Source organism: Lytechinus pictus, unplaced genomic scaffold, assembly GCF_037042905.1.
Source record: "Lytechinus pictus isolate F3 Inbred unplaced genomic scaffold, Lp3.0 scaffold_123, whole genome shotgun sequence".
Taxonomy (NCBI): domain Eukaryota; kingdom Metazoa; phylum Echinodermata; class Echinoidea; order Temnopleuroida; family Toxopneustidae; genus Lytechinus; species Lytechinus pictus.
In genome coordinates, this window is record NW_026974243.1 from 17,555 (window position 1) to 41,137 (window position 23,583).

General features: G+C 42.4%; 40 non-coding genes across 40 annotated transcripts; all 40 read right to left on the bottom strand.

The window, feature by feature from the left end:
* Positions 1-152: 152 nt before the first annotated feature.
* LOC135158851 (5S ribosomal RNA) lies at positions 153-271 on the bottom strand. The gene has a single exon (XR_010297612.1). It is a non-coding gene; the product is annotated as a 5S ribosomal RNA (ribosomal RNA).
* Positions 272-738: 467 nt separating this feature from the next.
* On the bottom strand, positions 739-857 carry LOC135158852 (5S ribosomal RNA). The gene has a single exon (XR_010297613.1). It is a non-coding gene; the product is annotated as a 5S ribosomal RNA (ribosomal RNA).
* A 467-nt stretch (positions 858-1,324) lies between these two features.
* On the bottom strand, positions 1,325-1,443 carry LOC135158853 (5S ribosomal RNA). Its single transcript, XR_010297614.1, has one exon. It is a non-coding gene; the product is annotated as a 5S ribosomal RNA (ribosomal RNA).
* Positions 1,444-1,910: 467 nt separating this feature from the next.
* LOC135158854 (5S ribosomal RNA) lies at positions 1,911-2,029 on the bottom strand. Its single transcript, XR_010297615.1, has one exon. It is a non-coding gene; the product is annotated as a 5S ribosomal RNA (ribosomal RNA).
* Positions 2,030-2,496: 467 nt separating this feature from the next.
* On the bottom strand, positions 2,497-2,615 carry LOC135158855 (5S ribosomal RNA). The gene has a single exon (XR_010297616.1). It is a non-coding gene; the product is annotated as a 5S ribosomal RNA (ribosomal RNA).
* Positions 2,616-3,082: 467 nt separating this feature from the next.
* On the bottom strand, positions 3,083-3,201 carry LOC135158857 (5S ribosomal RNA). The gene has a single exon (XR_010297618.1). It is a non-coding gene; the product is annotated as a 5S ribosomal RNA (ribosomal RNA).
* A 467-nt stretch (positions 3,202-3,668) lies between these two features.
* LOC135158858 (5S ribosomal RNA) lies at positions 3,669-3,787 on the bottom strand. The gene has a single exon (XR_010297619.1). It is a non-coding gene; the product is annotated as a 5S ribosomal RNA (ribosomal RNA).
* Positions 3,788-4,254: 467 nt separating this feature from the next.
* Positions 4,255-4,373, bottom strand: LOC135158859 (5S ribosomal RNA). Its single transcript, XR_010297620.1, has one exon. It is a non-coding gene; the product is annotated as a 5S ribosomal RNA (ribosomal RNA).
* Positions 4,374-4,840: 467 nt separating this feature from the next.
* LOC135158860 (5S ribosomal RNA) lies at positions 4,841-4,959 on the bottom strand. Its single transcript, XR_010297621.1, has one exon. It is a non-coding gene; the product is annotated as a 5S ribosomal RNA (ribosomal RNA).
* A 467-nt stretch (positions 4,960-5,426) lies between these two features.
* Positions 5,427-5,545, bottom strand: LOC135158861 (5S ribosomal RNA). Its single transcript, XR_010297622.1, has one exon. It is a non-coding gene; the product is annotated as a 5S ribosomal RNA (ribosomal RNA).
* Positions 5,546-6,012: 467 nt separating this feature from the next.
* On the bottom strand, positions 6,013-6,131 carry LOC135158862 (5S ribosomal RNA). The gene has a single exon (XR_010297623.1). It is a non-coding gene; the product is annotated as a 5S ribosomal RNA (ribosomal RNA).
* Positions 6,132-6,598: 467 nt separating this feature from the next.
* Positions 6,599-6,717, bottom strand: LOC135158863 (5S ribosomal RNA). Its single transcript, XR_010297624.1, has one exon. It is a non-coding gene; the product is annotated as a 5S ribosomal RNA (ribosomal RNA).
* A 467-nt stretch (positions 6,718-7,184) lies between these two features.
* Positions 7,185-7,303, bottom strand: LOC135158864 (5S ribosomal RNA). Its single transcript, XR_010297625.1, has one exon. It is a non-coding gene; the product is annotated as a 5S ribosomal RNA (ribosomal RNA).
* A 467-nt stretch (positions 7,304-7,770) lies between these two features.
* LOC135158865 (5S ribosomal RNA) lies at positions 7,771-7,889 on the bottom strand. Its single transcript, XR_010297626.1, has one exon. It is a non-coding gene; the product is annotated as a 5S ribosomal RNA (ribosomal RNA).
* A 467-nt stretch (positions 7,890-8,356) lies between these two features.
* LOC135158866 (5S ribosomal RNA) lies at positions 8,357-8,475 on the bottom strand. The gene has a single exon (XR_010297627.1). It is a non-coding gene; the product is annotated as a 5S ribosomal RNA (ribosomal RNA).
* Positions 8,476-8,942: 467 nt separating this feature from the next.
* Positions 8,943-9,061, bottom strand: LOC135158868 (5S ribosomal RNA). The gene has a single exon (XR_010297629.1). It is a non-coding gene; the product is annotated as a 5S ribosomal RNA (ribosomal RNA).
* Positions 9,062-9,528: 467 nt separating this feature from the next.
* LOC135158869 (5S ribosomal RNA) lies at positions 9,529-9,647 on the bottom strand. The gene has a single exon (XR_010297630.1). It is a non-coding gene; the product is annotated as a 5S ribosomal RNA (ribosomal RNA).
* Positions 9,648-10,114: 467 nt separating this feature from the next.
* LOC135158870 (5S ribosomal RNA) lies at positions 10,115-10,233 on the bottom strand. Its single transcript, XR_010297631.1, has one exon. It is a non-coding gene; the product is annotated as a 5S ribosomal RNA (ribosomal RNA).
* Positions 10,234-10,700: 467 nt separating this feature from the next.
* On the bottom strand, positions 10,701-10,819 carry LOC135158871 (5S ribosomal RNA). Its single transcript, XR_010297632.1, has one exon. It is a non-coding gene; the product is annotated as a 5S ribosomal RNA (ribosomal RNA).
* A 467-nt stretch (positions 10,820-11,286) lies between these two features.
* LOC135158872 (5S ribosomal RNA) lies at positions 11,287-11,405 on the bottom strand. Its single transcript, XR_010297633.1, has one exon. It is a non-coding gene; the product is annotated as a 5S ribosomal RNA (ribosomal RNA).
* A 467-nt stretch (positions 11,406-11,872) lies between these two features.
* LOC135158766 (5S ribosomal RNA) lies at positions 11,873-11,991 on the bottom strand. Its single transcript, XR_010297526.1, has one exon. It is a non-coding gene; the product is annotated as a 5S ribosomal RNA (ribosomal RNA).
* A 467-nt stretch (positions 11,992-12,458) lies between these two features.
* On the bottom strand, positions 12,459-12,577 carry LOC135158767 (5S ribosomal RNA). The gene has a single exon (XR_010297527.1). It is a non-coding gene; the product is annotated as a 5S ribosomal RNA (ribosomal RNA).
* Positions 12,578-13,044: 467 nt separating this feature from the next.
* Positions 13,045-13,163, bottom strand: LOC135158768 (5S ribosomal RNA). The gene has a single exon (XR_010297528.1). It is a non-coding gene; the product is annotated as a 5S ribosomal RNA (ribosomal RNA).
* A 467-nt stretch (positions 13,164-13,630) lies between these two features.
* On the bottom strand, positions 13,631-13,749 carry LOC135158769 (5S ribosomal RNA). The gene has a single exon (XR_010297529.1). It is a non-coding gene; the product is annotated as a 5S ribosomal RNA (ribosomal RNA).
* Positions 13,750-14,216: 467 nt separating this feature from the next.
* Positions 14,217-14,335, bottom strand: LOC135158770 (5S ribosomal RNA). The gene has a single exon (XR_010297530.1). It is a non-coding gene; the product is annotated as a 5S ribosomal RNA (ribosomal RNA).
* Positions 14,336-14,802: 467 nt separating this feature from the next.
* Positions 14,803-14,921, bottom strand: LOC135158772 (5S ribosomal RNA). Its single transcript, XR_010297532.1, has one exon. It is a non-coding gene; the product is annotated as a 5S ribosomal RNA (ribosomal RNA).
* Positions 14,922-15,388: 467 nt separating this feature from the next.
* LOC135158773 (5S ribosomal RNA) lies at positions 15,389-15,507 on the bottom strand. The gene has a single exon (XR_010297533.1). It is a non-coding gene; the product is annotated as a 5S ribosomal RNA (ribosomal RNA).
* A 467-nt stretch (positions 15,508-15,974) lies between these two features.
* Positions 15,975-16,093, bottom strand: LOC135158774 (5S ribosomal RNA). Its single transcript, XR_010297534.1, has one exon. It is a non-coding gene; the product is annotated as a 5S ribosomal RNA (ribosomal RNA).
* Positions 16,094-16,560: 467 nt separating this feature from the next.
* On the bottom strand, positions 16,561-16,679 carry LOC135158775 (5S ribosomal RNA). Its single transcript, XR_010297535.1, has one exon. It is a non-coding gene; the product is annotated as a 5S ribosomal RNA (ribosomal RNA).
* A 467-nt stretch (positions 16,680-17,146) lies between these two features.
* On the bottom strand, positions 17,147-17,265 carry LOC135158776 (5S ribosomal RNA). The gene has a single exon (XR_010297536.1). It is a non-coding gene; the product is annotated as a 5S ribosomal RNA (ribosomal RNA).
* A 467-nt stretch (positions 17,266-17,732) lies between these two features.
* Positions 17,733-17,851, bottom strand: LOC135158777 (5S ribosomal RNA). Its single transcript, XR_010297537.1, has one exon. It is a non-coding gene; the product is annotated as a 5S ribosomal RNA (ribosomal RNA).
* A 467-nt stretch (positions 17,852-18,318) lies between these two features.
* Positions 18,319-18,437, bottom strand: LOC135158778 (5S ribosomal RNA). Its single transcript, XR_010297538.1, has one exon. It is a non-coding gene; the product is annotated as a 5S ribosomal RNA (ribosomal RNA).
* A 467-nt stretch (positions 18,438-18,904) lies between these two features.
* Positions 18,905-19,023, bottom strand: LOC135158779 (5S ribosomal RNA). The gene has a single exon (XR_010297539.1). It is a non-coding gene; the product is annotated as a 5S ribosomal RNA (ribosomal RNA).
* Positions 19,024-19,490: 467 nt separating this feature from the next.
* LOC135158780 (5S ribosomal RNA) lies at positions 19,491-19,609 on the bottom strand. The gene has a single exon (XR_010297540.1). It is a non-coding gene; the product is annotated as a 5S ribosomal RNA (ribosomal RNA).
* Positions 19,610-20,076: 467 nt separating this feature from the next.
* LOC135158781 (5S ribosomal RNA) lies at positions 20,077-20,195 on the bottom strand. Its single transcript, XR_010297541.1, has one exon. It is a non-coding gene; the product is annotated as a 5S ribosomal RNA (ribosomal RNA).
* Positions 20,196-20,662: 467 nt separating this feature from the next.
* On the bottom strand, positions 20,663-20,781 carry LOC135158783 (5S ribosomal RNA). The gene has a single exon (XR_010297543.1). It is a non-coding gene; the product is annotated as a 5S ribosomal RNA (ribosomal RNA).
* A 467-nt stretch (positions 20,782-21,248) lies between these two features.
* LOC135158784 (5S ribosomal RNA) lies at positions 21,249-21,367 on the bottom strand. Its single transcript, XR_010297544.1, has one exon. It is a non-coding gene; the product is annotated as a 5S ribosomal RNA (ribosomal RNA).
* A 467-nt stretch (positions 21,368-21,834) lies between these two features.
* LOC135158785 (5S ribosomal RNA) lies at positions 21,835-21,953 on the bottom strand. The gene has a single exon (XR_010297545.1). It is a non-coding gene; the product is annotated as a 5S ribosomal RNA (ribosomal RNA).
* Positions 21,954-22,420: 467 nt separating this feature from the next.
* Positions 22,421-22,539, bottom strand: LOC135158786 (5S ribosomal RNA). The gene has a single exon (XR_010297546.1). It is a non-coding gene; the product is annotated as a 5S ribosomal RNA (ribosomal RNA).
* A 467-nt stretch (positions 22,540-23,006) lies between these two features.
* Positions 23,007-23,125, bottom strand: LOC135158787 (5S ribosomal RNA). Its single transcript, XR_010297547.1, has one exon. It is a non-coding gene; the product is annotated as a 5S ribosomal RNA (ribosomal RNA).
* Between the last annotated feature and the right edge of the window lie 458 nt (positions 23,126-23,583).

Below are 23,583 nucleotides of genomic sequence, written 5' to 3' on the forward strand. Positions count from 1 at the left end.
CAAGCGAAAAGTTTATTCCTGCTCTATTAAAAAGGGTGACGAAGGAGACGAAAAAGACAACAAAAAGAGACAAAAGTGATACTATAAGGAAAACAAATACCAACGACTTAAAATGTAAAAATGAATAAAGGGGCATTTCATGAAGCAAAAAATGCCTACAACACCCGGTATTCCCAGGCGGTCTCCCATCCAAGTACTAACCGAGCCCTATGCTGCTTGACTTCGGTGATCGGACGAGAACCGGTATATTCAGCATGGTATGGTCGTAGGCTCTTGCTCCATCAAAGTCAAGCTATTTGAAGGGATACTATGACGTCATCATCTATTTAATCCCTGTCAGTAATAATATTGGTTTCTTGATGTCTTCAGTCATTCCACCGATCTTTCATTGGGTTTGTTTCAGTTTCCATCGGATGCCTACCTACGAGAATTTTGAGATATTGTCGTGTTTTTTTTCTTGGATGCGCACCTGTGTGTGACGCAACAATTCACATGATGGTGTAGGCCTTGAACTGCGCGCCTCGTCTCTTGGAGACCCTGTGCTTGCAAACAAACGACTTTCCTCATTGCCTTGAATGTCGGACATCAAGCGAAAAGTTTATTCCTGCTCTATTAAAAAGGGTGACGAAGGAGACGAAAAAGACAACAAAAAGAGACAAAAGTGATACTATAAGGAAAACAAATACCAACGACTTAAAATGTAAAAATGAATAAAGGGGCATTTCATGAAGCAAAAAATGCCTACAACACCCGGTATTCCCAGGCGGTCTCCCATCCAAGTACTAACCGAGCCCTATGCTGCTTGACTTCGGTGATCGGACGAGAACCGGTATATTCAGCATGGTATGGTCGTAGGCTCTTGCTCCATCAAAGTCAAGCTATTTGAAGGGATACTATGACGTCATCATCTATTTAATCCCTGTCAGTAATAATATTGGTTTCTTGATGTCTTCAGTCATTCCACCGATCTTTCATTGGGTTTGTTTCAGTTTCCATCGGATGCCTACCTACGAGAATTTTGAGATATTGTCGTGTTTTTTTTCTTGGATGCGCACCTGTGTGTGACGCAACAATTCACATGATGGTGTAGGCCTTGAACTGCGCGCCTCGTCTCTTGGAGACCCTGTGCTTGCAAACAAACGACTTTCCTCATTGCCTTGAATGTCGGACATCAAGCGAAAAGTTTATTCCTGCTCTATTAAAAAGGGTGACGAAGGAGACGAAAAAGACAACAAAAAGAGACAAAAGTGATACTATAAGGAAAACAAATACCAACGACTTAAAATGTAAAAATGAATAAAGGGGCATTTCATGAAGCAAAAAATGCCTACAACACCCGGTATTCCCAGGCGGTCTCCCATCCAAGTACTAACCGAGCCCTATGCTGCTTGACTTCGGTGATCGGACGAGAACCGGTATATTCAGCATGGTATGGTCGTAGGCTCTTGCTCCATCAAAGTCAAGCTATTTGAAGGGATACTATGACGTCATCATCTATTTAATCCCTGTCAGTAATAATATTGGTTTCTTGATGTCTTCAGTCATTCCACCGATCTTTCATTGGGTTTGTTTCAGTTTCCATCGGATGCCTACCTACGAGAATTTTGAGATATTGTCGTGTTTTTTTTCTTGGATGCGCACCTGTGTGTGACGCAACAATTCACATGATGGTGTAGGCCTTGAACTGCGCGCCTCGTCTCTTGGAGACCCTGTGCTTGCAAACAAACGACTTTCCTCATTGCCTTGAATGTCGGACATCAAGCGAAAAGTTTATTCCTGCTCTATTAAAAAGGGTGACGAAGGAGACGAAAAAGACAACAAAAAGAGACAAAAGTGATACTATAAGGAAAACAAATACCAACGACTTAAAATGTAAAAATGAATAAAGGGGCATTTCATGAAGCAAAAAATGCCTACAACACCCGGTATTCCCAGGCGGTCTCCCATCCAAGTACTAACCGAGCCCTATGCTGCTTGACTTCGGTGATCGGACGAGAACCGGTATATTCAGCATGGTATGGTCGTAGGCTCTTGCTCCATCAAAGTCAAGCTATTTGAAGGGATACTATGACGTCATCATCTATTTAATCCCTGTCAGTAATAATATTGGTTTCTTGATGTCTTCAGTCATTCCACCGATCTTTCATTGGGTTTGTTTCAGTTTCCATCGGATGCCTACCTACGAGAATTTTGAGATATTGTCGTGTTTTTTTTCTTGGATGCGCACCTGTGTGTGACGCAACAATTCACATGATGGTGTAGGCCTTGAACTGCGCGCCTCGTCTCTTGGAGACCCTGTGCTTGCAAACAAACGACTTTCCTCATTGCCTTGAATGTCGGACATCAAGCGAAAAGTTTATTCCTGCTCTATTAAAAAGGGTGACGAAGGAGACGAAAAAGACAACAAAAAGAGACAAAAGTGATACTATAAGGAAAACAAATACCAACGACTTAAAATGTAAAAATGAATAAAGGGGCATTTCATGAAGCAAAAAATGCCTACAACACCCGGTATTCCCAGGCGGTCTCCCATCCAAGTACTAACCGAGCCCTATGCTGCTTGACTTCGGTGATCGGACGAGAACCGGTATATTCAGCATGGTATGGTCGTAGGCTCTTGCTCCATCAAAGTCAAGCTATTTGAAGGGATACTATGACGTCATCATCTATTTAATCCCTGTCAGTAATAATATTGGTTTCTTGATGTCTTCAGTCATTCCACCGATCTTTCATTGGGTTTGTTTCAGTTTCCATCGGATGCCTACCTACGAGAATTTTGAGATATTGTCGTGTTTTTTTTCTTGGATGCGCACCTGTGTGTGACGCAACAATTCACATGATGGTGTAGGCCTTGAACTGCGCGCCTCGTCTCTTGGAGACCCTGTGCTTGCAAACAAACGACTTTCCTCATTGCCTTGAATGTCGGACATCAAGCGAAAAGTTTATTCCTGCTCTATTAAAAAGGGTGACGAAGGAGACGAAAAAGACAACAAAAAGAGACAAAAGTGATACTATAAGGAAAACAAATACCAACGACTTAAAATGTAAAAATGAATAAAGGGGCATTTCATGAAGCAAAAAATGCCTACAACACCCGGTATTCCCAGGCGGTCTCCCATCCAAGTACTAACCGAGCCCTATGCTGCTTGACTTCGGTGATCGGACGAGAACCGGTATATTCAGCATGGTATGGTCGTAGGCTCTTGCTCCATCAAAGTCAAGCTATTTGAAGGGATACTATGACGTCATCATCTATTTAATCCCTGTCAGTAATAATATTGGTTTCTTGATGTCTTCAGTCATTCCACCGATCTTTCATTGGGTTTGTTTCAGTTTCCATCGGATGCCTACCTACGAGAATTTTGAGATATTGTCGTGTTTTTTTTCTTGGATGCGCACCTGTGTGTGACGCAACAATTCACATGATGGTGTAGGCCTTGAACTGCGCGCCTCGTCTCTTGGAGACCCTGTGCTTGCAAACAAACGACTTTCCTCATTGCCTTGAATGTCGGACATCAAGCGAAAAGTTTATTCCTGCTCTATTAAAAAGGGTGACGAAGGAGACGAAAAAGACAACAAAAAGAGACAAAAGTGATACTATAAGGAAAACAAATACCAACGACTTAAAATGTAAAAATGAATAAAGGGGCATTTCATGAAGCAAAAAATGCCTACAACACCCGGTATTCCCAGGCGGTCTCCCATCCAAGTACTAACCGAGCCCTATGCTGCTTGACTTCGGTGATCGGACGAGAACCGGTATATTCAGCATGGTATGGTCGTAGGCTCTTGCTCCATCAAAGTCAAGCTATTTGAAGGGATACTATGACGTCATCATCTATTTAATCCCTGTCAGTAATAATATTGGTTTCTTGATGTCTTCAGTCATTCCACCGATCTTTCATTGGGTTTGTTTCAGTTTCCATCGGATGCCTACCTACGAGAATTTTGAGATATTGTCGTGTTTTTTTTCTTGGATGCGCACCTGTGTGTGACGCAACAATTCACATGATGGTGTAGGCCTTGAACTGCGCGCCTCGTCTCTTGGAGACCCTGTGCTTGCAAACAAACGACTTTCCTCATTGCCTTGAATGTCGGACATCAAGCGAAAAGTTTATTCCTGCTCTATTAAAAAGGGTGACGAAGGAGACGAAAAAGACAACAAAAAGAGACAAAAGTGATACTATAAGGAAAACAAATACCAACGACTTAAAATGTAAAAATGAATAAAGGGGCATTTCATGAAGCAAAAAATGCCTACAACACCCGGTATTCCCAGGCGGTCTCCCATCCAAGTACTAACCGAGCCCTATGCTGCTTGACTTCGGTGATCGGACGAGAACCGGTATATTCAGCATGGTATGGTCGTAGGCTCTTGCTCCATCAAAGTCAAGCTATTTGAAGGGATACTATGACGTCATCATCTATTTAATCCCTGTCAGTAATAATATTGGTTTCTTGATGTCTTCAGTCATTCCACCGATCTTTCATTGGGTTTGTTTCAGTTTCCATCGGATGCCTACCTACGAGAATTTTGAGATATTGTCGTGTTTTTTTTCTTGGATGCGCACCTGTGTGTGACGCAACAATTCACATGATGGTGTAGGCCTTGAACTGCGCGCCTCGTCTCTTGGAGACCCTGTGCTTGCAAACAAACGACTTTCCTCATTGCCTTGAATGTCGGACATCAAGCGAAAAGTTTATTCCTGCTCTATTAAAAAGGGTGACGAAGGAGACGAAAAAGACAACAAAAAGAGACAAAAGTGATACTATAAGGAAAACAAATACCAACGACTTAAAATTTAAAAATGAATAAAGGGGCATTTCATGAAGCAAAAAATGCCTACAACACCCGGTATTCCCAGGCGGTCTCCCATCCAAGTACTAACCGAGCCCTATGCTGCTTGACTTCGGTGATCGGACGAGAACCGGTATATTCAGCATGGTATGGTCGTAGGCTCTTGCTCCATCAAAGTCAAGCTATTTGAAGGGATACTATGACGTCATCATCTATTTAATCCCTGTCAGTAATAATATTGGTTTCTTGATGTCTTCAGTCATTCCACCGATCTTTCATTGGGTTTGTTTCAGTTTCCATCGGATGCCTACCTACGAGAATTTTGAGATATTGTCGTGTTTTTTTTCTTGGATGCGCACCTGTGTGTGACGCAACAATTCACATGATGGTGTAGGCCTTGAACTGCGCGCCTCGTCTCTTGGAGACCCTGTGCTTGCAAACAAACGACTTTCCTCATTGCCTTGAATGTCGGACATCAAGCGAAAAGTTTATTCCTGCTCTATTAAAAAGGGTGACGAAGGAGACGAAAAAGACAACAAAAAGAGACAAAAGTGATACTATAAGGAAAACAAATACCAACGACTTAAAATGTAAAAATGAATAAAGGGGCATTTCATGAAGCAAAAAATGCCTACAACACCCGGTATTCCCAGGCGGTCTCCCATCCAAGTACTAACCGAGCCCTATGCTGCTTGACTTCGGTGATCGGACGAGAACCGGTATATTCAGCATGGTATGGTCGTAGGCTCTTGCTCCATCAAAGTCAAGCTATTTGAAGGGATACTATGACGTCATCATCTATTTAATCCCTGTCAGTAATAATATTGGTTTCTTGATGTCTTCAGTCATTCCACCGATCTTTCATTGGGTTTGTTTCAGTTTCCATCGGATGCCTACCTACGAGAATTTTGAGATATTGTCGTGTTTTTTTTCTTGGATGCGCACCTGTGTGTGACGCAACAATTCACATGATGGTGTAGGCCTTGAACTGCGCGCCTCGTCTCTTGGAGACCCTGTGCTTGCAAACAAACGACTTTCCTCATTGCCTTGAATGTCGGACATCAAGCGAAAAGTTTATTCCTGCTCTATTAAAAAGGGTGACGAAGGAGACGAAAAAGACAACAAAAAGAGACAAAAGTGATACTATAAGGAAAACAAATACCAACGAGTTAAAATGTAAAAATGAATAAAGGGGCATTTCATGAAGCAAAAAATGCCTACAACACCCGGTATTCCCAGGCGGTCTCCCATCCAAGTACTAACCGAGCCCTATGCTGCTTGACTTCGGTGATCGGACGAGAACCGGTATATTCAGCATGGTATGGTCGTAGGCTCTTGCTCCATCAAAGTCAAGCTATTTGAAGGGATACTATGACGTCATCATCTATTTAATCCCTGTCAGTAATAATATTGGTTTCTTGATGTCTTCAGTCATTCCACCGATCTTTCATTGGGTTTGTTTCAGTTTCCATCGGATGCCTACCTACGAGAATTTTGAGATATTGTCGTGTTTTTTTTCTTGGATGCGCACCTGTGTGTGACGCAACAATTCACATGATGGTGTAGGCCTTGAACTGCGCGCCTCGTCTCTTGGAGACCCTGTGCTTGCAAACAAACGACTTTCCTCATTGCCTTGAATGTCGGACATCAAGCGAAAAGTTTATTCCTGCTCTATTAAAAAGGGTGACGAAGGAGACGAAAAAGACAACAAAAAGAGACAAAAGTGATACTATAAGGAAAACAAATACCAACGACTTAAAATGTAAAAATGAATAAAGGGGCATTTCATGAAGCAAAAAATGCCTACAACACCCGGTATTCCCAGGCGGTCTCCCATCCAAGTACTAACCGAGCCCTATGCTGCTTGACTTCGGTGATCGGACGAGAACCGGTATATTCAGCATGGTATGGTCGTAGGCTCTTGCTCCATCAAAGTCAAGCTATTTGAAGGGATACTATGACGTCATCATCTATTTAATCCCTGTCAGTAATAATATTGGTTTCTTGATGTCTTCAGTCATTCCACCGATCTTTCATTGGGTTTGTTTCAGTTTCCATCGGATGCCTACCTACGAGAATTTTGAGATATTGTCGTGTTTTTTTTCTTGGATGCGCACCTGTGTGTGACGCAACAATTCACATGATGGTGTAGGCCTTGAACTGCGCGCCTCGTCTCTTGGAGACCCTGTGCTTGCAAACAAACGACTTTCCTCATTGCCTTGAATGTCGGACATCAAGCGAAAAGTTTATTCCTGCTCTATTAAAAAGGGTGACGAAGGAGACGAAAAAGACAACAAAAAGAGACAAAAGTGATACTATAAGGAAAACAAATACCAACGACTTAAAATGTAAAAATGAATAAAGGGGCATTTCATGAAGCAAAAAATGCCTACAACACCCGGTATTCCCAGGCGGTCTCCCATCCAAGTACTAACCGAGCCCTATGCTGCTTGACTTCGGTGATCGGACGAGAACCGGTATATTCAGCATGGTATGGTCGTAGGCTCTTGCTCCATCAAAGTCAAGCTATTTGAAGGGATACTATGACGTCATCATCTATTTAATCCCTGTCAGTAATAATATTGGTTTCTTGATGTCTTCAGTCATTCCACCGATCTTTCATTGGGTTTGTTTCAGTTTCCATCGGATGCCTACCTACGAGAATTTTGAGATATTGTCGTGTTTTTTTTCTTGGATGCGCACCTGTGTGTGACGCAACAATTCACATGATGGTGTAGGCCTTGAACTGCGCGCCTCGTCTCTTGGAGACCCTGTGCTTGCAAACAAACGACTTTCCTCATTGCCTTGAATGTCGGACATCAAGCGAAAAGTTTATTCCTGCTCTATTAAAAAGGGTGACGAAGGAGACGAAAAAGACAACAAAAAGAGACAAAAGTGATACTATAAGGAAAACAAATACCAACGACTTAAAATGTAAAAATGAATAAAGGGGCATTTCATGAAGCAAAAAATGCCTACAACACCCGGTATTCCCAGGCGGTCTCCCATCCAAGTACTAACCGAGCCCTATGCTGCTTGACTTCGGTGATCGGACGAGAACCGGTATATTCAGCATGGTATGGTCGTAGGCTCTTGCTCCATCAAAGTCAAGCTATTTGAAGGGATACTATGACGTCATCATCTATTTAATCCCTGTCAGTAATAATATTGGTTTCTTGATGTCTTCAGTCATTCCACCGATCTTTCATTGGGTTTGTTTCAGTTTCCATCGGATGCCTACCTACGAGAATTTTGAGATATTGTCGTGTTTTTTTTCTTGGATGCGCACCTGTGTGTGACGCAACAATTCACATGATGGTGTAGGCCTTGAACTGCGCGCCTCGTCTCTTGGAGACCCTGTGCTTGCAAACAAACGACTTTCCTCATTGCCTTGAATGTCGGACATCAAGCGAAAAGTTTATTCCTGCTCTATTAAAAAGGGTGACGAAGGAGACGAAAAAGACAACAAAAAGAGACAAAAGTGATACTATAAGGAAAACAAATACCAACGACTTAAAATGTAAAAATGAATAAAGGGGCATTTCATGAAGCAAAAAATGCCTACAACACCCGGTATTCCCAGGCGGTCTCCCATCCAAGTACTAACCGAGCCCTATGCTGCTTGACTTCGGTGATCGGACGAGAACCGGTATATTCAGCATGGTATGGTCGTAGGCTCTTGCTCCATCAAAGTCAAGCTATTTGAAGGGATACTATGACGTCATCATCTATTTAATCCCTGTCAGTAATAATATTGGTTTCTTGATGTCTTCAGTCATTCCACCGATCTTTCATTGGGTTTGTTTCAGTTTCCATCGGATGCCTACCTACGAGAATTTTGAGATATTGTCGTGTTTTTTTTCTTGGATGCGCACCTGTGTGTGACGCAACAATTCACATGATGGTGTAGGCCTTGAACTGCGCGCCTCGTCTCTTGGAGACCCTGTGCTTGCAAACAAACGACTTTCCTCATTGCCTTGAATGTCGGACATCAAGCGAAAAGTTTATTCCTGCTCTATTAAAAAGGGTGACGAAGGAGACGAAAAAGACAACAAAAAGAGACAAAAGTGATACTATAAGGAAAACAAATACCAACGACTTAAAATGTAAAAATGAATAAAGGGGCATTTCATGAAGCAAAAAATGCCTACAACACCCGGTATTCCCAGGCGGTCTCCCATCCAAGTACTAACCGAGCCCTATGCTGCTTGACTTCGGTGATCGGACGAGAACCGGTATATTCAGCATGGTATGGTCGTAGGCTCTTGCTCCATCAAAGTCAAGCTATTTGAAGGGATACTATGACGTCATCATCTATTTAATCCCTGTCAGTAATAATATTGGTTTCTTGATGTCTTCAGTCATTCCACCGATCTTTCATTGGGTTTGTTTCAGTTTCCATCGGATGCCTACCTACGAGAATTTTGAGATATTGTCGTGTTTTTTTTCTTGGATGCGCACCTGTGTGTGACGCAACAATTCACATGATGGTGTAGGCCTTGAACTGCGCGCCTCGTCTCTTGGAGACCCTGTGCTTGCAAACAAACGACTTTCCTCATTGCCTTGAATGTCGGACATCAAGCGAAAAGTTTATTCCTGCTCTATTAAAAAGGGTGACGAAGGAGACGAAAAAGACAACAAAAAGAGACAAAAGTGATACTATAAGGAAAACAAATACCAACGACTTAAAATGTAAAAATGAATAAAGGGGCATTTCATGAAGCAAAAAATGCCTACAACACCCGGTATTCCCAGGCGGTCTCCCATCCAAGTACTAACCGAGCCCTATGCTGCTTGACTTCGGTGATCGGACGAGAACCGGTATATTCAGCATGGTATGGTCGTAGGCTCTTGCTCCATCAAAGTCAAGCTATTTGAAGGGATACTATGACGTCATCATCTATTTAATCCCTGTCAGTAATAATATTGGTTTCTTGATGTCTTCAGTCATTCCACCGATCTTTCATTGGGTTTGTTTCAGTTTCCATCGGATGCCTACCTACGAGAATTTTGAGATATTGTCGTGTTTTTTTTCTTGGATGCGCACCTGTGTGTGACGCAACAATTCACATGATGGTGTAGGCCTTGAACTGCGCGCCTCGTCTCTTGGAGACCCTGTGCTTGCAAACAAACGACTTTCCTCATTGCCTTGAATGTCGGACATCAAGCGAAAAGTTTATTCCTGCTCTATTAAAAAGGGTGACGAAGGAGACGAAAAAGACAACAAAAAGAGACAAAAGTGATACTATAAGGAAAACAAATACCAACGACTTAAAATGTAAAAATGAATAAAGGGGCATTTCATGAAGCAAAAAATGCCTACAACACCCGGTATTCCCAGGCGGTCTCCCATCCAAGTACTAACCGAGCCCTATGCTGCTTGACTTCGGTGATCGGACGAGAACCGGTATATTCAGCATGGTATGGTCGTAGGCTCTTGCTCCATCAAAGTCAAGCTATTTGAAGGGATACTATGACGTCATCATCTATTTAATCCCTGTCAGTAATAATATTGGTTTCTTGATGTCTTCAGTCATTCCACCGATCTTTCATTGGGTTTGTTTCAGTTTCCATCGGATGCCTACCTACGAGAATTTTGAGATATTGTCGTGTTTTTTTTCTTGGATGCGCACCTGTGTGTGACGCAACAATTCACATGATGGTGTAGGCCTTGAACTGCGCGCCTCGTCTCTTGGAGACCCTGTGCTTGCAAACAAACGACTTTCCTCATTGCCTTGAATGTCGGACATCAAGCGAAAAGTTTATTCCTGCTCTATTAAAAAGGGTGACGAAGGAGACGAAAAAGACAACAAAAAGAGACAAAAGTGATACTATAAGGAAAACAAATACCAACGACTTAAAATGTAAAAATGAATAAAGGGGCATTTCATGAAGCAAAAAATGCCTACAACACCCGGTATTCCCAGGCGGTCTCCCATCCAAGTACTAACCGAGCCCTATGCTGCTTGACTTCGGTGATCGGACGAGAACCGGTATATTCAGCATGGTATGGTCGTAGGCTCTTGCTCCATCAAAGTCAAGCTATTTGAAGGGATACTATGACGTCATCATCTATTTAATCCCTGTCAGTAATAATATTGGTTTCTTGATGTCTTCAGTCATTCCACCGATCTTTCATTGGGTTTGTTTCAGTTTCCATCGGATGCCTACCTACGAGAATTTTGAGATATTGTCGTGTTTTTTTTCTTGGATGCGCACCTGTGTGTGACGCAACAATTCACATGATGGTGTAGGCCTTGAACTGCGCGCCTCGTCTCTTGGAGACCCTGTGCTTGCAAACAAACGACTTTCCTCATTGCCTTGAATGTCGGACATCAAGCGAAAAGTTTATTCCTGCTCTATTAAAAAGGGTGACGAAGGAGACGAAAAAGACAACAAAAAGAGACAAAAGTGATACTATAAGGAAAACAAATACCAACGACTTAAAATGTAAAAATGAATAAAGGGGCATTTCATGAAGCAAAAAATGCCTACAACACCCGGTATTCCCAGGCGGTCTCCCATCCAAGTACTAACCGAGCCCTATGCTGCTTGACTTCGGTGATCGGACGAGAACCGGTATATTCAGCATGGTATGGTCGTAGGCTCTTGCTCCATCAAAGTCAAGCTATTTGAAGGGATACTATGACGTCATCATCTATTTAATCCCTGTCAGTAATAATATTGGTTTCTTGATGTCTTCAGTCATTCCACCGATCTTTCATTGGGTTTGTTTCAGTTTCCATCGGATGCCTACCTACGAGAATTTTGAGATATTGTCGTGTTTTTTTTCTTGGATGCGCACCTGTGTGTGACGCAACAATTCACATGATGGTGTAGGCCTTGAACTGCGCGCCTCGTCTCTTGGAGACCCTGTGCTTGCAAACAAACGACTTTCCTCATTGCCTTGAATGTCGGACATCAAGCGAAAAGTTTATTCCTGCTCTATTAAAAAGGGTGACGAAGGAGACGAAAAAGACAACAAAAAGAGACAAAAGTGATACTATAAGGAAAACAAATACCAACGACTTAAAATGTAAAAATGAATAAAGGGGCATTTCATGAAGCAAAAAATGCCTACAACACCCGGTATTCCCAGGCGGTCTCCCATCCAAGTACTAACCGAGCCCTATGCTGCTTGACTTCGGTGATCGGACGAGAACCGGTATATTCAGCATGGTATGGTCGTAGGCTCTTGCTCCATCAAAGTCAAGCTATTTGAAGGGATACTATGACGTCATCATCTATTTAATCCCTGTCAGTAATAATATTGGTTTCTTGATGTCTTCAGTCATTCCACCGATCTTTCATTGGGTTTGTTTCAGTTTCCATCGGATGCCTACCTACGAGAATTTTGAGATATTGTCGTGTTTTTTTTCTTGGATGCGCACCTGTGTGTGACGCAACAATTCACATGATGGTGTAGGCCTTGAACTGCGCGCCTCGTCTCTTGGAGACCCTGTGCTTGCAAACAAACGACTTTCCTCATTGCCTTGAATGTCGGACATCAAGCGAAAAGTTTATTCCTGCTCTATTAAAAAGGGTGACGAAGGAGACGAAAAAGACAACAAAAAGAGACAAAAGTGATACTATAAGGAAAACAAATACCAACGACTTAAAATGTAAAAATGAATAAAGGGGCATTTCATGAAGCAAAAAATGCCTACAACACCCGGTATTCCCAGGCGGTCTCCCATCCAAGTACTAACCGAGCCCTATGCTGCTTGACTTCGGTGATCGGACGAGAACCGGTATATTCAGCATGGTATGGTCGTAGGCTCTTGCTCCATCAAAGTCAAGCTATTTGAAGGGATACTATGACGTCATCATCTATTTAATCCCTGTCAGTAATAATATTGGTTTCTTGATGTCTTCAGTCATTCCACCGATCTTTCATTGGGTTTGTTTCAGTTTCCATCGGATGCCTACCTACGAGAATTTTGAGATATTGTCGTGTTTTTTTTCTTGGATGCGCACCTGTGTGTGACGCAACAATTCACATGATGGTGTAGGCCTTGAACTGCGCGCCTCGTCTCTTGGAGACCCTGTGCTTGCAAACAAACGACTTTCCTCATTGCCTTGAATGTCGGACATCAAGCGAAAAGTTTATTCCTGCTCTATTAAAAAGGGTGACGAAGGAGACGAAAAAGACAACAAAAAGAGACAAAAGTGATACTATAAGGAAAACAAATACCAACGACTTAAAATGTAAAAATGAATAAAGGGGCATTTCATGAAGCAAAAAATGCCTACAACACCCGGTATTCCCAGGCGGTCTCCCATCCAAGTACTAACCGAGCCCTATGCTGCTTGACTTCGGTGATCGGACGAGAACCGGTATATTCAGCATGGTATGGTCGTAGGCTCTTGCTCCATCAAAGTCAAGCTATTTGAAGGGATACTATGACGTCATCATCTATTTAATCCCTGTCAGTAATAATATTGGTTTCTTGATGTCTTCAGTCATTCCACCGATCTTTCATTGGGTTTGTTTCAGTTTCCATCGGATGCCTACCTACGAGAATTTTGAGATATTGTCGTGTTTTTTTTCTTGGATGCGCACCTGTGTGTGACGCAACAATTCACATGATGGTGTAGGCCTTGAACTGCGCGCCTCGTCTCTTGGAGACCCTGTGCTTGCAAACAAACGACTTTCCTCATTGCCTTGAATGTCGGACATCAAGCGAAAAGTTTATTCCTGCTCTATTAAAAAGGGTGACGAAGGAGACGAAAAAGACAACAAAAAGAGACAAAAGTGATACTATAAGGAAAACAAATACCAACGACTTAAAATGTAAAAATGAATAAAGGGGCATTTCATGAAGCAAAAAATGCCTACAACACCCGGTATTCCCAGGCGGTCTCCCATCCAAGTACTAACCGAGCCCTATGCTGCTTGACTTCGGTGATCGGACGAGAACCGGTATATTCAGCATGGTATGGTCGTAGGCTCTTGCTCCATCAAAGTCAAGCTATTTGAAGGGATACTATGACGTCATCATCTATTTAATCCCTGTCAGTAATAATATTGGTTTCTTGATGTCTTCAGTCATTCCACCGATCTTTCATTGGGTTTGTTTCAGTTTCCATCGGATGCCTACCTACGAGAATTTTGAGATATTGTCGTGTTTTTTTTCTTGGATGCGCACCTGTGTGTGACGCAACAATTCACATGATGGTGTAGGCCTTGAACTGCGCGCCTCGTCTCTTGGAGACCCTGTGCTTGCAAACAAACGACTTTCCTCATTGCCTTGAATGTCGGACATCAAGCGAAAAGTTTATTCCTGCTCTATTAAAAAGGGTGACGAAGGAGACGAAAAAGACAACAAAAAGAGACAAAAGTGATACTATAAGGAAAACAAATACCAACGACTTAAAATGTAAAAATGAATAAAGGGGCATTTCATGAAGCAAAAAATGCCTACAACACCCGGTATTCCCAGGCGGTCTCCCATCCAAGTACTAACCGAGCCCTATGCTGCTTGACTTCGGTGATCGGACGAGAACCGGTATATTCAGCATGGTATGGTCGTAGGCTCTTGCTCCATCAAAGTCAAGCTATTTGAAGGGATACTATGACGTCATCATCTATTTAATCCCTGTCAGTAATAATATTGGTTTCTTGATGTCTTCAGTCATTCCACCGATCTTTCATTGGGTTTGTTTCAGTTTCCATCGGATGCCTACCTACGAGAATTTTGAGATATTGTCGTGTTTTTTTTCTTGGATGCGCACCTGTGTGTGACGCAACAATTCACATGATGGTGTAGGCCTTGAACTGCGCGCCTCGTCTCTTGGAGACCCTGTGCTTGCAAACAAACGACTTTCCTCATTGCCTTGAATGTCGGACATCAAGCGAAAAGTTTATTCCTGCTCTATTAAAAAGGGTGACGAAGGAGACGAAAAAGACAACAAAAAGAGACAAAAGTGATACTATAAGGAAAACAAATACCAACGACTTAAAATGTAAAAATGAATAAAGGGGCATTTCATGAAGCAAAAAATGCCTACAACACCCGGTATTCCCAGGCGGTCTCCCATCCAAGTACTAACCGAGCCCTATGCTGCTTGACTTCGGTGATCGGACGAGAACCGGTATATTCAGCATGGTATGGTCGTAGGCTCTTGCTCCATCAAAGTCAAGCTATTTGAAGGGATACTATGACGTCATCATCTATTTAATCCCTGTCAGTAATAATATTGGTTTCTTGATGTCTTCAGTCATTCCACCGATCTTTCATTGGGTTTGTTTCAGTTTCCATCGGATGCCTACCTACGAGAATTTTGAGATATTGTCGTGTTTTTTTTCTTGGATGCGCACCTGTGTGTGACGCAACAATTCACATGATGGTGTAGGCCTTGAACTGCGCGCCTCGTCTCTTGGAGACCCTGTGCTTGCAAACAAACGACTTTCCTCATTGCCTTGAATGTCGGACATCAAGCGAAAAGTTTATTCCTGCTCTATTAAAAAGGGTGACGAAGGAGACGAAAAAGACAACAAAAAGAGACAAAAGTGATACTATAAGGAAAACAAATACCAACGACTTAAAATGTAAAAATGAATAAAGGGGCATTTCATGAAGCAAAAAATGCCTACAACACCCGGTATTCCCAGGCGGTCTCCCATCCAAGTACTAACCGAGCCCTATGCTGCTTGACTTCGGTGATCGGACGAGAACCGGTATATTCAGCATGGTATGGTCGTAGGCTCTTGCTCCATCAAAGTCAAGCTATTTGAAGGGATACTATGACGTCATCATCTATTTAATCCCTGTCAGTAATAATATTGGTTTCTTGATGTCTTCAGTCATTCCACCGATCTTTCATTGGGTTTGTTTCAGTTTCCATCGGATGCCTACCTACGAGAATTTTGAGATATTGTCGTGTTTTTTTTCTTGGATGCGCACCTGTGTGTGACGCAACAATTCACATGATGGTGTAGGCCTTGAACTGCGCGCCTCGTCTCTTGGAGACCCTGTGCTTGCAAACAAACGACTTTCCTCATTGCCTTGAATGTCGGACATCAAGCGAAAAGTTTATTCCTGCTCTATTAAAAAGGGTGACGAAGGAGACGAAAAAGACAACAAAAAGAGACAAAAGTGATACTATAAGGAAAACAAATACCAACGACTTAAAATGTAAAAATGAATAAAGGGGCATTTCATGAAGCAAAAAATGCCTACAACACCCGGTATTCCCAGGCGGTCTCCCATCCAAGTACTAACCGAGCCCTATGCTGCTTGACTTCGGTGATCGGACGAGAACCGGTATATTCAGCATGGTATGGTCGTAGGCTCTTGCTCCATCAAAGTCAAGCTATTTGAAGGGATACTATGACGTCATCATCTATTTAATCCCTGTCAGTAATAATATTGGTTTCTTGATGTCTTCAGTCATTCCACCGATCTTTCATTGGGTTTGTTTCAGTTTCCATCGGATGCCTACCTACGAGAATTTTGAGATATTGTCGTGTTTTTTTTCTTGGATGCGCACCTGTGTGTGACGCAACAATTCACATGATGGTGTAGGCCTTGAACTGCGCGCCTCGTCTCTTGGAGACCCTGTGCTTGCAAACAAACGACTTTCCTCATTGCCTTGAATGTCGGACATCAAGCGAAAAGTTTATTCCTGCTCTATTAAAAAGGGTGACGAAGGAGACGAAAAAGACAACAAAAAGAGACAAAAGTGATACTATAAGGAAAACAAATACCAACGACTTAAAATGTAAAAATGAATAAAGGGGCATTTCATGAAGCAAAAAATGCCTACAACACCCGGTATTCCCAGGCGGTCTCCCATCCAAGTACTAACCGAGCCCTATGCTGCTTGACTTCGGTGATCGGACGAGAACCGGTATATTCAGCATGGTATGGTCGTAGGCTCTTGCTCCATCAAAGTCAAGCTATTTGAAGGGATACTATGACGTCATCATCTATTTAATCCCTGTCAGTAATAATATTGGTTTCTTGATGTCTTCAGTCATTCCACCGATCTTTCATTGGGTTTGTTTCAGTTTCCATCGGATGCCTACCTACGAGAATTTTGAGATATTGTCGTGTTTTTTTTCTTGGATGCGCACCTGTGTGTGACGCAACAATTCACATGATGGTGTAGGCCTTGAACTGCGCGCCTCGTCTCTTGGAGACCCTGTGCTTGCAAACAAACGACTTTCCTCATTGCCTTGAATGTCGGACATCAAGCGAAAAGTTTATTCCTGCTCTATTAAAAAGGGTGACGAAGGAGACGAAAAAGACAACAAAAAGAGACAAAAGTGATACTATAAGGAAAACAAATACCAACGACTTAAAATGTAAAAATGAATAAAGGGGCATTTCATGAAGCAAAAAATGCCTACAACACCCGGTATTCCCAGGCGGTCTCCCATCCAAGTACTAACCGAGCCCTATGCTGCTTGACTTCGGTGATCGGACGAGAACCGGTATATTCAGCATGGTATGGTCGTAGGCTCTTGCTCCATCAAAGTCAAGCTATTTGAAGGGATACTATGACGTCATCATCTATTTAATCCCTGTCAGTAATAATATTGGTTTCTTGATGTCTTCAGTCATTCCACCGATCTTTCATTGGGTTTGTTTCAGTTTCCATCGGATGCCTACCTACGAGAATTTTGAGATATTGTCGTGTTTTTTTTCTTGGATGCGCACCTGTGTGTGACGCAACAATTCACATGATGGTGTAGGCCTTGAACTGCGCGCCTCGTCTCTTGGAGACCCTGTGCTTGCAAACAAACGACTTTCCTCATTGCCTTGAATGTCGGACATCAAGCGAAAAGTTTATTCCTGCTCTATTAAAAAGGGTGACGAAGGAGACGAAAAAGACAACAAAAAGAGACAAAAGTGATACTATAAGGAAAACAAATACCAACGAGTTAAAATGTAAAAATGAATAAAGGGGCATTTCATGAAGCAAAAAATGCCTACAACACCCGGTATTCCCAGGCGGTCTCCCATCCAAGTACTAACCGAGCCCTATGCTGCTTGACTTCGGTGATCGGACGAGAACCGGTATATTCAGCATGGTATGGTCGTAGGCTCTTGCTCCATCAAAGTCAAGCTATTTGAAGGGATACTATGACGTCATCATCTATTTAATCCCTGTCAGTAATAATATTGGTTTCTTGATGTCTTCAGTCATTCCACCGATCTTTCATTGGGTTTGTTTCAGTTTCCATCGGATGCCTACCTACGAGAATTTTGAGATATTGTCGTGTTTTTTTTCTTGGATGCGCACCTGTGTGTGACGCAACAATTCACATGATGGTGTAGGCCTTGAACTGCGCGCCTCGTCTCTTGGAGACCCTGTGCTTGCAAACAAACGACTTTCCTCATTGCCTTGAATGTCGGACATCAAGCGAAAAGTTTATTCCTGCTCTATTAAAAAGGGTGACGAAGGAGACGAAAAAGACAACAAAAAGAGACAAAAGTGATACTATAAGGAAAACAAATACCAACGACTTAAAATGTAAAAATGAATAAAGGGGCATTTCATGAAGCAAAAAATGCCTACAACACCCGGTATTCCCAGGCGGTCTCCCATCCAAGTACTAACCGAGCCCTATGCTGCTTGACTTCGGTGATCGGACGAGAACCGGTATATTCAGCATGGTATGGTCGTAGGCTCTTGCTCCATCAAAGTCAAGCTATTTGAAGGGATACTATGACGTCATCATCTATTTAATCCCTGTCAGTAATAATATTGGTTTCTTGATGTCTTCAGTCATTCCACCGATCTTTCATTGGGTTTGTTTCAGTTTCCATCGGATGCCTACCTACGAGAATTTTGAGATATTGTCGTGTTTTTTTTCTTGGATGCGCACCTGTGTGTGACGCAACAATTCACATGATGGTGTAGGCCTTGAACTGCGCGCCTCGTCTCTTGGAGACCCTGTGCTTGCAAACAAACGACTTTCCTCATTGCCTTGAATGTCGGACATCAAGCGAAAAGTTTATTCCTGCTCTATTAAAAAGGGTGACGAAGGAGACGAAAAAGACAACAAAAAGAGACAAAAGTGATACTATAAGGAAAACAAATACCAACGAGTTAAAATGTAAAAATGAATAAAGGGGCATTTCATGAAGCAAAAAATGCCTACAACACCCGGTATTCCCAGGCGGTCTCCCATCCAAGTACTAACCGAGCCCTATGCTGCTTGACTTCGGTGATCGGACGAGAACCGGTATATTCAGCATGGTATGGTCGTAGGCTCTTGCTCCATCAAAGTCAAGCTATTTGAAGGGATACTATGACGTCATCATCTATTTAATCCCTGTCAGTAATAATATTGGTTTCTTGATGTCTTCAGTCATTCCACCGATCTTTCATTGGGTTTGTTTCAGTTTCCATCGGATGCCTACCTACGAGAATTTTGAGATATTGTCGTGTTTTTTTTCTTGGATGCGCACCTGTGTGTGACGCAACAATTCACATGATGGTGTAGGCCTTGAACTGCGCGCCTCGTCTCTTGGAGACCCTGTGCTTGCAAACAAACGACTTTCCTCATTGCCTTGAATGTCGGACATCAAGCGAAAAGTTTATTCCTGCTCTATTAAAAAGGGTGACGAAGGAGACGAAAAAGACAACAAAAAGAGACAAAAGTGATACTATAAGGAAAACAAATACCAACGACTTAAAATGTAAAAATGAATAAAGGGGCATTTCATGAAGCAAAAAATGCCTACAACACCCGGTATTCCCAGGCGGTCTCCCATCCAAGTACTAACCGAGCCCTATGCTGCTTGACTTCGGTGATCGGACGAGAACCGGTATATTCAGCATGGTATGGTCGTAGGCTCTTGCTCCATCAAAGTCAAGCTATTTGAAGGGATACTATGACGTCATCATCTATTTAATCCCTGTCAGTAATAATATTGGTTTCTTGATGTCTTCAGTCATTCCACCGATCTTTCATTGGGTTTGTTTCAGTTTCCATCGGATGCCTACCTACGAGAATTTTGAGATATTGTCGTGTTTTTTTTCTTGGATGCGCACCTGTGTGTGACGCAACAATTCACATGATGGTGTAGGCCTTGAACTGCGCGCCTCGTCTCTTGGAGACCCTGTGCTTGCAAACAAACGACTTTCCTCATTGCCTTGAATGTCGGACATCAAGCGAAAAGTTTATTCCTGCTCTATTAAAAAGGGTGACGAAGGAGACGAAAAAGACAACAAAAAGAGACAAAAGTGATACTATAAGGAAAACAAATACCAACGACTTAAAATGTAAAAATGAATAAAGGGGCATTTCATGAAGCAAAAAATGCCTACAACACCCGGTATTCCCAGGCGGTCTCCCATCCAAGTACTAACCGAGCCCTATGCTGCTTGACTTCGGTGATCGGACGAGAACCGGTATATTCAGCATGGTATGGTCGTAGGCTCTTGCTCCATCAAAGTCAAGCTATTTGAAGGGATACTATGACGTCATCATCTATTTAATCCCTGTCAGTAATAATATTGGTTTCTTGATGTCTTCAGTCATTCCACCGATCTTTCATTGGGTTTGTTTCAGTTTCCATCGGATGCCTACCTACGAGAATTTTGAGATATTGTCGTGTTTTTTTTCTTGGATGCGCACCTGTGTGTGACGCAACAATTCACATGATGGTGTAGGCCTTGAACTGCGCGCCTCGTCTCTTGGAGACCCTGTGCTTGCAAACAAACGACTTTCCTCATTGCCTTGAATGTCGGACATCAAGCGAAAAGTTTATTCCTGCTCTATTAAAAAGGGTGACGAAGGAGACGAAAAAGACAACAAAAAGAGACAAAAGTGATACTATAAGGAAAACAAATACCAACGACTTAAAATGTAAAAATGAATAAAGGGGCATTTCATGAAGCAAAAAATGCCTACAACACCCGGTATTCCCAGGCGGTCTCCCATCCAAGTACTAACCGAGCCCTATGCTGCTTGACTTCGGTGATCGGACGAGAACCGGTATATTCAGCATGGTATGGTCGTAGGCTCTTGCTCCATCAAAGTCAAGCTATTTGAAGGGATACTATGACGTCATCATCTATTTAATCCCTGTCAGTAATAATATTGGTTTCTTGATGTCTTCAGTCATTCCACCGATCTTTCATTGGGTTTGTTTCAGTTTCCATCGGATGCCTACCTACGAGAATTTTGAGATATTGTCGTGTTTTTTTTCTTGGATGCGCACCTGTGTGTGACGCAACAATTCACATGATGGTGTAGGCCTTGAACTGCGCGCCTCGTCTCTTGGAGACCCTGTGCTTGCAAACAAACGACTTTCCTCATTGCCTTGAATGTCGGACATCAAGCGAAAAGTTTATTCCTGCTCTATTAAAAAGGGTGACGAAGGAGACGAAAAAGACAACAAAAAGAGACAAAAGTGATACTATAAGGAAAACAAATACCAACGACTTAAAATGTAAAAATGAATAAAGGGGCATTTCATGAAGCAAAAAATGCCTACAACACCCGGTATTCCCAGGCGGTCTCCCATCCAAGTACTAACCGAGCCCTATGCTGCTTGACTTCGGTGATCGGACGAGAACCGGTATATTCAGCATGGTATGGTCGTAGGCTCTTGCTCCATCAAAGTCAAGCTATTTGAAGGGATACTATGACGTCATCATCTATTTAATCCCTGTCAGTAATAATATTGGTTTCTTGATGTCTTCAGTCATTCCACCGATCTTTCATTGGGTTTGTTTCAGTTTCCATCGGATGCCTACCTACGAGAATTTTGAGATATTGTCGTGTTTTTTTTCTTGGATGCGCACCTGTGTGTGACGCAACAATTCACATGATGGTGTAGGCCTTGAACTGCGCGCCTCGTCTCTTGGAGACCCTGTGCTTGCAAACAAACGACTTTCCTCATTGCCTTGAATGTCGGACATCAAGCGAAAAGTTTATTCCTGCTCTATTAAAAAGGGTGACGAAGGAGACGAAAAAGACAACAAAAAGAGACAAAAGTGATACTATAAGGAAAACAAATACCAACGACTTAAAATGTAAAAATGAATAAAGGGGCATTTCATGAAGCAAAAAATGCCTACAACACCCGGTATTCCCAGGCGGTCTCCCATCCAAGTACTAACCGAGCCCTATGCTGCTTGACTTCGGTGATCGGACGAGAACCGGTATATTCAGCATGGTATGGTCGTAGGCTCTTGCTCCATCAAAGTCAAGCTATTTGAAGGGATACTATGACGTCATCATCTATTTAATCCCTGTCAGTAATAATATTGGTTTCTTGATGTCTTCAGTCATTCCACCGATCTTTCATTGGGTTTGTTTCAGTTTCCATCGGATGCCTACCTACGAGAATTTTGAGATATTGTCGTGTTTTTTTTCTTGGATGCGCACCTGTGTGTGACGCAACAATTCACATGATGGTGTAGGCCTTGAACTGCGCGCCTCGTCTCTTGGAGACCCTGTGCTTGCAAACAAACGACTTTCCTCATTGCCTTGAATGTCGGACATCAAGCGAAAAGTTTATTCCTGCTCTATTAAAAAGGGTGACGAAGGAGACGAAAAAGACAACAAAAAGAGACAAAAGTGATACTATAAGGAAAACAAATACCAACGACTTAAAATGTAAAAATGAATAAAGGGGCATTTCATGAAGCAAAAAATGCCTACAACACCCGGTATTCCCAGGCGGTCTCCCATCCAAGTACTAACCGAGCCCTATGCTGCTTGACTTCGGTGATCGGACGAGAACCGGTATATTCAGCATGGTATGGTCGTAGGCTCTTGCTCCATCAAAGTCAAGCTATTTGAAGGGATACTATGACGTCATCATCTATTTAATCCCTGTCAGTAATAATATTGGTTTCTTGATGTCTTCAGTCATTCCACCGATCTTTCATTGGGTTTGTTTCAGTTTCCATCGGATGCCTACCTACGAGAATTTTGAGATATTGTCGTGTTTTTTTTCTTGGATGCGCACCTGTGTGTGACGCAACAATTCACATGATGGTGTAGGCCTTGAACTGCGCGCCTCGTCTCTTGGAGACCCTGTGCTTGCAAACAAACGACTTTCCTCATTGCCTTGAATGTCGGACATCAAGCGAAAAGTTTATTCCTGCTCTATTAAAAAGGGTGACGAAGGAGACGAAAAAGACAACAAAAAGAGACAAAAGTGATACTATAAGGAAAACAAATACCAACGACTTAAAATGTAAAAATGAATAAAGGGGCATTTCATGAAGCAAAAAATGCCTACAACACCCGGTATTCCCAGGCGGTCTCCCATCCAAGTACTAACCGAGCCCTATGCTGCTTGACTTCGGTGATCGGACGAGAACCGGTATATTCAGCATGGTATGGTCGTAGGCTCTTGCTCCATCAAAGTCAAGCTATTTGAAGGGATACTATGACGTCATCATCTATTTAATCCCTGTCAGTAATAATATTGGTTTCTTGATGTCTTCAGTCATTCCACCGATCTTTCATTGGGTTTGTTTCAGTTTCCATCGGATGCCTACCTACGAGAATTTTGAGATATTGTCGTGTTTTTTTTCTTGGATGCGCACCTGTGTGTGACGCAACAATTCACATGATGGTGTAGGCCTTGAACTGCGCGCCTCGTCTCTTGGAGACCCTGTGCTTGCAAACAAACGACTTTCCTCATTGCCTTGAATGTCGGACATCAAGCGAAAAGTTTATTCCTGCTCTATTAAAAAGGGTGACGAAGGAGACGAAAAAGACAACAAAAAGAGACAAAAGTGATACTATAAGGAAAACAAATACCAACGACTTAAAATGTAAAAATGAATTAAGGGGCATTTCATGA